Raw genomic sequence first — 8,984 nt, 5'->3', positions numbered from 1 at the left:
GAAAAACAAACTCTCCAGCAGAAGCTGAGAATTGAGCAAATATGGGATCGAGGGATTTAATAATAGTGAGACTGGCATCGATAGAATCAATTTGCAAAAAAGAAAGTCACCCTTAAGTAGTTACATCGTTTGATAAACTGAATAATGCAGCTGTATGCCACCATGATATTCAACAATAATATTAGTGATAAATGTCAGAATAGTTGGCGGCATTTGGAAAAATTGGAAATCTGTGGGAAGGACTATGGCCAATGGCCTTGCCGCAGTGGTAACGCCGGTTCCCGTCAGATCACCGAAGTTAAGCGTTGTCGGGCTGGGCTAGCACGTGGATGGGTGGCCATCCGGTCTGCCGAGCGCTGTTGGCAAGAGAGGTGCACTCAGCCCTTGTGAGGTAAACTGAGAAGCTACTTGATTGAGAAGAAGCGGCTCTGGTCTCGGAAACTGACGTACGGCCGAGAGAGCGGTGTGCTGACCACATGCCCCTCCATATCCGCATCCAGTGACGCCTGTGGGCTAATGATGACATGGCGGCCGGTCGGTACCGTTGGGCCTTCATGGCCTGTTCGGGAGGAGTTAAGTTTTAGTTTGGTAAGGACTATTGGACCGAATTGCTGAGGTCATCGGTCCATAGGCTTACGCACTACTTAATCTGACTTAAACTGACTTACGCTAAGGACAACACAACACACACCCATGCCCGCGGGAGGACTCGAACCTCTGGCGGGGGGAGCCGCGGGAACCGTGACGAGACGCCTCAGACCGCACGGCTTCCACGCGCGGCGGAATTTGGAAACCACACCCAGTGTTACGGGTTTTGAAGCATGCAATAATTTTCAGTGTACAAAAGTACAATACAACAAGTAAATAATATTTATTTACTATGAGAACCGAAACCTTAAAGGCCGATTTGTGTGATAAATGCTGTAGCCGAAGTACAGGAAAAGCTCCTGTGCCGCCGCCTGAGGGACCACAGACAGGTAATGGGCATGAGTCCCCTGCAGTACGGTTGCCGGAAAGGGAAATCCACCGAGGGAGCGATATATTACGGCAGGGAATATTGTGAACGCGTCAGACGGCAAGTGTTTTATAGACATGATGATTGGTATAGCTGGAGCGTTTGATAGTTGGTGGTGGCCTGCCCTGTTAAAAGACTGAAACAGATGGACTGTCCCAGGTGTCTCTATAAAAGTCTTCGAAATAATTGCAATTAGAATGTCCTAGAAACAAAATTGTGAAAGACATTTCCAAAGGCTGCCAACATTGCTCCGTTTGGATAAAGAGTTCTGAGATGTCGACATACAATCGTTACTGAAGTAGAATAAAATTTTCACTCTGCAGCGGAGTGTGCACTGATTTGAAACTTCCTGGCAGATTAAAACTGTGTGCTGGACCGAGACTCGAACTCGGGACCTTTGCCTTTCGCAGGCAAGTGCTCTACCAACTGAGCTACCCAAGCACGACTCACGCCCCGTCCTCACAGCTTTACTTCTGCCAGTACCTCGTCTCCTACAGGTACCTCAGTTGGTAGAGCACTTGCCAGCGAAAGGCAAAGGTCCCGAGTTCGAGTCTCGGTCCGGCACACAGTTTTAATCTGCCAGGAAGTTTCATATCAGCGCACACTCCGCTGTAGAGTAAAAATTTCATTCTAGAAACATCCCCCAGGCTGTGGCTAAGCCATGTCTCCGCAATATCCTTTCTTTCAGGCGTGCTAGTTCTGCAAGGTTCGCAGGAGAGCTTCTGTAAAGTTTGGAAGGTAGGAGACGAGGTACTGGCAGAAGTAAAGCTGTGAGGACGGGGCCTGAGTCGTGCTTGGGTAGCTCAGTCGGCAGAGCACTTGCCCACGAAAGGCAAAGGTCCCGAGTTCGAGTCTTGGTCCGGCACACAATTTTAATCTGCCAGGAAGTTTCATTACTGAAGTAGCTTCAGAGTGTAACAACACTAGAGGTCGCATCGCCTAAGCAGATGTTTTCTTAATCGTAGCATCTGCTAATTCAAGGACTAACTTAGAGGAAAACAGTAGGTTAGTTCTTGAAAACCTAAGAGAACGATGCGTGGAAAACAAACTAACGATAGCAGTCCACAATATAGTTTATACTGTATGTTACTGAAAGGAACATTATCAAGAACGAGAAATCGCACAATCAGAATTAATGACCGACTTGTGAAAAGAAAAGAAATATATAGGTACTTTGGAATTAACATCGATGAAAAGCAAAATTTTCATGCACATGTAGAAATCGTCTGCCACAAAAGCATTATGATTATAAATAAAATGGCGATAAATGGCCAAAGAAGTTTTCAGCTGCCACTAAGTGCAGTAAGAACCGAGAGATTGGGCTCATAGGGCCAGAATGGTAAGGACAGCACACGCTCTACGACGAGCATGCGTGGGCTTACTCCTGCGCCTGACGGGCTGACCGACTGAGGCGCTACAGGTGATACTGGGCTTGCTATCTCTAGACCTTGCAGTAAGAAAGAGAGGGGCACAATACTGGCTCAAAAAGCGCGAAAATGATGAGGCAAAGGAGATACTGGGCACAAGAGCCGCATCGAATAAGGAAATAAAGACGTTTACTGATGGAGAATGGCCGCGCGGGATAAGCCGAGCGGTCTCAGGCGCTACAGTCATGGACTGTGTGGCTGATACCGGTGAAGGTTCGAATCCTCCCTCGGGCATGGGTGTGTGTGTTTGTCCTTAGGATAATTTAGGTTAAGTAGTGTGCAAGCTTAGGGACTGCTGACCTTAGCAGCTAAGTCCCATAAGATTTCACACTCATTTGAACATTTGATGGAGAATGGCAAGAAATCTGGGATACGGCAGAAACAGAGAGGCTGTTACAGCACTATTGTCTACGTTTGCAAATACAAAGGAAAGTAGGAAGATATTTCTGCTTAGCAAGAAAGACAAGAAACAGATTTCTGGTTATGAGAGCGATAACACGCAAATTTCATTTCCAGCTCTAACATCGTTGAACATCAATGGGCGAAGTTCAAGAGTACTGTACAATGCGTTTTAAACACGTGTGTGCCTAGCGAAGTTGGAAGGGATGGCAAAGGTCCGCCGTTGTCCGACAGCCGTATTAGACAAATGCTGCAAAAGTAAAGAGAGCTTCATAGTAAATTTAAGCTTAGTCGAAGACTCACAGACACACAAAAACTAAACAATGCCAGAATTAGCCTAAAGTCAGCCATTTGTGAAGCGTTCAACGAATTCGAAAGTAAAATTCCATCTACCGACTTGACACAAAATGCTAAAAGGTTTTCAGATGGCTCTAAGCACTATGGGACTTAACATCTGAGGTCATCAGTTCCCTAGAATTAGAACTGCTTAAACCTAACTAACCCAAGGACAACACACACATCAATGCCCGAACCAGGATTCGAACCTGCGACCGTAGTAGCAGCTAAAAGGTTTTGCTCTTATACTGAATCACTGAACGGATCAAAGCCATCCGTCCAGACACTCTGCCAGCAGAGTGGCATGGAAACAGGGTGACACAGAAAAGGCCGAAATGCTAAACTGTTCTTCTGGGGAAGCCCGTGCTGTAAAGTCCACAGCTCGTGGTCTTGTGGCTAGCGTTGCCACCTCTGGATCACGGGTTCCCGGGTTCGATTCCCGGCCGGGTTGGGGATTTTTCTCTGCCCGGGACTGGGTGTTTGTGTTGTCCTCATTATTTCATCATGATCATTCCTGACAGTGGTTAGAGTGGACTGCAAAAAAATGGACTGTGTGAAAATTGGGACTTAGTATAGGCACTGATGACCACGCAGCTGAGCGCTCCATTAACCAAACATCATCATCATCATCATCATCGTACAGTAAATGTTCCATTAAAATTGTCGCACGAACGCTAAAATGTGAGATATCGAAATAAGTGTCAATGAAATACGGAAGCAACTGGAGTCTCTCAAGACAGGAAAGGTTAATGGGCCCGACGGGATAAATACGACTCTACATGGTGCGAAAGAACTCGCTCCTCTTCCAGCAGCAGTGTACCATTAGACGCTGGAGGAATGGAGCGTTCCAAATGATTGAAAACAAGAGCAGGTCACTCCCTTTTTCAAAAAGGGTGGTGGAACAGACGCACAAAACTATACGGCTGTATCTCTGACGTTTGTCTGTTGTAACTTTTGCAACAGTACTTATCCTCGCGTATTGTGAGATTTCTGGAGTCTGAAAATGTCCTCTATGTAAATCAACATGGGAGCCGAAAACAATGATCGTGTGAAACTCAGCTTGCTCTATTCGTCTATGAGACCCAGAAAGCAGTGTATACTGGCGCCAGGTAGGTGCTGTGTTCATTGACTTCCGGAAGGCGTTCGATACAGTTTCGCTCTTGCGTCAGATGCCCAAAACAAGCGTGTGCTGAGTATCAGATCAATTGTACGATTGGACTGAAGACGTTCTAGAAACAGGATGTGCTATAGGACCATTATTTATCACTATATACTCGCATACAGTTGATCTATAGGATAACGTCGGAATTTCCGTGAAGTTTACTGCGGATGATGCTGTTGTATATAGAGAAGCCTCAACGCTAGAAAATCATAGCGAACTGTGCGGAAACCCGTAGTGGATTGCTGCTTGGTTCAGGGATTGGCAGTTGACCCTCAACATAAAGAAATGTTCTGCACGTAAATAGGCAAAATGACCTACCATTTTATGATTACACGATTGCAGAACAATCAGTGGAAGCAGTAACATCCACAAAGTATTTATCAGTATGCATTCGGAGCTCTTTGAAGTGGAAAGACCACATAAAATTAATCGCGATTAAGACAGATTCCAGACTCAGATTTATTGGAAGAATAACTCCAGGAACTCCAGCGACAGACTTTGCAATACAGGGGTTGTGCGTCACGGTATGGTTTACTGTTAAAGTTCCGAGAGTGTATCGTCCTAGAAAGTTCCGAGAGTGTATCGTCCTAGAACAGTCAACCAGTATATTGCTGCCTCCTACGTAATCTCGTAAAAATACCATGAAGGTAAAACCAGAGATATTCAAGCTCAAACGAAGTCTTAACGAGGAATCATTCCTGCTGCGAACCATTCGTGACTAAAACAAGAAAAGGGGGAAGCTACAGTAGGACACAAAATACCCTTCGCCATACAACGTTAGATGGCTTGTGAAGTGTAGACTTAGATGTAAACATAAGTATTTATGTAGGTTTTCGAGCAGACGTTGCTATCATCAGATTCTCACGTTTCTGACGTCACGTTGTGATGCTATTATCGGAGACATATTCCATTCATGACAAGTAATATTTAAACAATATTTCTTCGCCTGCTTGTTGAGACATAATAAGTTATTAAAACCGAACATTTGAAAGATGTCTACATTATTGTAATATGATGTAGCAGAGTCCTTTTTATGATTGTTTACCAAATAAAAATTACCATTAATTGAACATAATAAAATAAGTGAAATCAGAGACCGTACAGAAAGATTGAAGTGTTCATTTTTCCCACGCTCTGAGTGGAAGGGTAGAGAAATACTCCTGAAGTGGTTGGAATAACCCTCTGTCAAGCACTTAAGTGTGAATTGGAGTAGTCATGTATATGTAGAAGAAGATATTTTACGATATCTCCTCATTTATCGAAAGGAGTAAAAAGTACAATTTCATGTAGCGTTCTAAGAGATTTCTTCATCTTGTATTTCAGAGACGGAACATTAGCTTTGCCATCGTCGGCGTAAAGGTCAATAGAGATGGTCGATCAAACAAGAATAGAAAAAGGATTCGATTATGGTCTCATAAAAGGAAAATCCCAGACGATCGCCTTATGTGAGTAATCACAAGAAACATAAACAATATTGACCGAACGAGAGCGTGAAACCGGTTTTTCAGAATACAAGTCCAGTGTTTTGACCATTGTGCCACCTCACTAGCAGAGGTCAGTGTCTAAACGACTCCTCAGATAACGCCACGGCTATCTTATCCTACACCACAAAAAATTTAAGCAAGCGGACCTTCTTTACAAGTCTTTCTAATGAATTACTGCAGCGTATTTGGGGTGGCTGTGGTGCTGGCGATAACATCCTTTACTGGCAAAAGATGCTAGACTCTCATTGCAGTTGGCACACGTCAGCAGACGGTGCTGTACATATACACTATGAGGTCACGACGCCCCTATGTAATATGGGAGTGGGCACTATATGTCACGTGAGGCGCGGAGTGAAAACGGTTGCGGAGAGTACTGTGTTGTCAGAAGAGAAGGAGTAACAGCAGAATGAGTCGCTCAGAAGAGATCAGCGACATCGAACATGAGCTACTTATTCGATGTCACCTGTGAAACAGATTCATCAGGGACATTTCAACCCATCCAAAACTGTCCAAGTCGGGTGATGATGATATGACTGTGAAGTGGAAACGCGAAGGAACAGCCGCAGCTAAACCAAGACCAGGTGGACCCCCTGTGTCGACGGACAGGTCCATCGAGAATTACGGAAGGCGGTCGTAAGAAATCACATGAAATCACCAGAAGGAAGCACTCGTCAAAGTGGTACCACCAGTCCAGTTACCACAATGACTTTACAGAGGCATTTAAGAAAAATGGGCTACAATGATCAAGTAGCTCCCCATGGGCCACACATTTCTGTAGTCAGTGCTAAGCGACGCTGGACGTGGTGTAAAGAGCGACGTTAACTGGTCGATTTTTGAATGAAAACGACATATTTGGAGTGTTATGTCCTCTGGCAATGCGGTGAAAGGGCTTTAATTTGGCGAATGGCTGCAGAGAGTTACACTATATGATCAAAAGTATCCGGACACCCCTAAAAGCATACGTTTTTCATATTAGGTGCAATGAGGTGCCACCTACTGGCAGGTACTCCATACCAGCGACCTCAGCAGTCATTAGACATCGCGAGACAGCAGAATGGGGCGCTCCACGGAACTCATGGGAACTCATGGACTTCGAAAGTGGTCAGGTGATTGGGTATCAAATGTGTCATACGTATGTACGCGAGATTTCCACACTCCTAAACATCCCTAAGTCCACTGTTTCCAATGTGATGGTGAAGTGCAAACGTGAAGGGACACGTACAGCACAAAAGCGTACAGGCTGACCTCGTCTGTTCACTGGCAGAGACCGCCGACAGTTGATGAGGGTCGTAATGTGTAATAGGCAGGCATCTATCCAGACCACGACACAGGAATTGTAGACTGCATCAGGATCCACTGTAGGTACTATGACAGTTAGGCGGGAGGTGAGGAAACTTGGGTTTCATGGTCGACCGGCAGCTCATAAGCCACACATCACACCATCCATCCATCCTTACCGTAACATCACCTTCTCTGTATACCACAAATGGCAGTATACGTGATGGCAGGTACGCTATATGATCAAAAGTATCCGGACGCCTCGCTTGGTGTAAGGAGCGTAAACATTGGACGGTTGACCAGTGGAAAAACGTTGTATGGAGTGACGAATCACGGTACACAATGTGGCGATCTGGTGGCGGGTTGTGGGTATAGCGAATTCCCTGTCAACGTCATCTGCCAGCGTGTGTAGTGCCAACAGTAAAATTTGGAGGCGGTGGTGTTACGGTGTGGTCGTGTTTTTCATGGGGGGGGGGGGGGGGGGGGGGCTTGCACCCCATGTTATTTTGCGTGGCACTATCACAGCACAGGCGTACATTGATTGTTTTAAGCACTTTCTTGCTTCCCACAGTTGAAGAGCAGTTCGGGGATGGCGATTGCATCTTTCAACACGATCGAGCACCTGTTCATAATGCGTGGCCTGTGGCGGAGTGGTTACGCTACAATAATATCCCTGTAATGGACTGGCCTGCACAGAGTCTGATCTGAATCCTACAGAACAACTTTGGGATGCATTGGAACGCCAACTTCATGCCAATCCTTACCGACCGACATCGATACCTCCTCTCAGTGCAGCACTTCATGAAAAATAGACTGCCATTCCCCAGGAAACCTCCCCACACCTGATTGAATGTATGCCGCGAGAGTGGAAGCTGTCATCAAGGGTAAGGGTGGGCCAACACCGTACTGAATTCCAGCATAACCGATAGAGTGCACCACGCTCTGTAAGTCATTTTCAGCCAGGTATCCGGATACTTTTGAACACATAGTGTACCTGCCATCACGTATACTGCCATTTGTGGAGTACAGAGAAGGTGATGTTACGGTAAGGACGGATGATGCATGGATATGCTGGCATGGGCGCACGACAGCAAGGTCTTCAGCACCTGTGCGAAAACAGTTTGAGATTAGTGTCGGTAAAATACACTGTTGTTGTTGTGGTGGTCCAGAGACTGGTTTGATGCACCTCTCCATGCTACTCTATCCTGTACAAGCTTCATCTCCTAGTACCTATTGCAACCTACATCCTTCTGAATCTGTTTAGTGTATTCATCTCTTGGTCTCTCTCTACGATTTTTACCTTCCATACTGCCTTCCAATGCTAAATTTGTGATCTCTTGATGCCTCAGAACATGTCCTACCAACCGGTCCCTTCTTCTTGTCAAGTTGTGCTACAAACTCCTCTTCTCCCCAATTCTATTCAATACCTCCTCATTAGTTATGTGATCTACCCATCTAATCTTCAGCATTCTTCGGTAGCACCAAATTTCGAAAGCTTCTATTCTCTTCTTGTCTAAACTATTTATCGTACGTGTTTCACTTCCATACATGGCTACACTCCTTGCAACGACTTTCTGACACTTAAATCTATACTCGATGTTAACAAATTTCTATTCCATGCAATTGCCAGTCTACATTTTATATCCTCTCTACTTCGACCATCATCAGTTATTTTACTCCCCAAATAGCAAAACTCATTTTCTACTTTAAGCGTCTCATTTCCTAATCTAATTCCCGCAGCATCACCCGATTTAATTCGACTACATTCCATTATCCTCGTTATGCTTTTGTTGATGTTCATCTTATATCCTCCTTTCAAGACACTGTCCATTCCGTCCAGCTGTTCTTCCAGGTTCTTTGCTGCCTCTGATAGTTTTTATTTT

The 8,984-nt window shown here is 45.2% G+C and overlaps 1 pseudogene; it reads left to right on the top strand.

Moving 5' to 3' along the window:
- Positions 1-247: 247 nt before the first annotated feature.
- Positions 248-365, top strand: LOC126482941 (5S ribosomal RNA; annotated as a pseudogene).
- The last annotated feature ends 8,619 nt before the right edge of the window (positions 366-8,984 follow it).

This window comes from Schistocerca serialis, chromosome 5 (genome assembly GCF_023864345.2).
Source record: "Schistocerca serialis cubense isolate TAMUIC-IGC-003099 chromosome 5, iqSchSeri2.2, whole genome shotgun sequence".
In the NCBI taxonomy this organism is placed as follows: domain Eukaryota; kingdom Metazoa; phylum Arthropoda; class Insecta; order Orthoptera; family Acrididae; genus Schistocerca; species Schistocerca serialis.
Note: the sequence above shows the minus strand (reverse complement) of the source record. Positions and strands in the feature narration are given on the sequence as shown.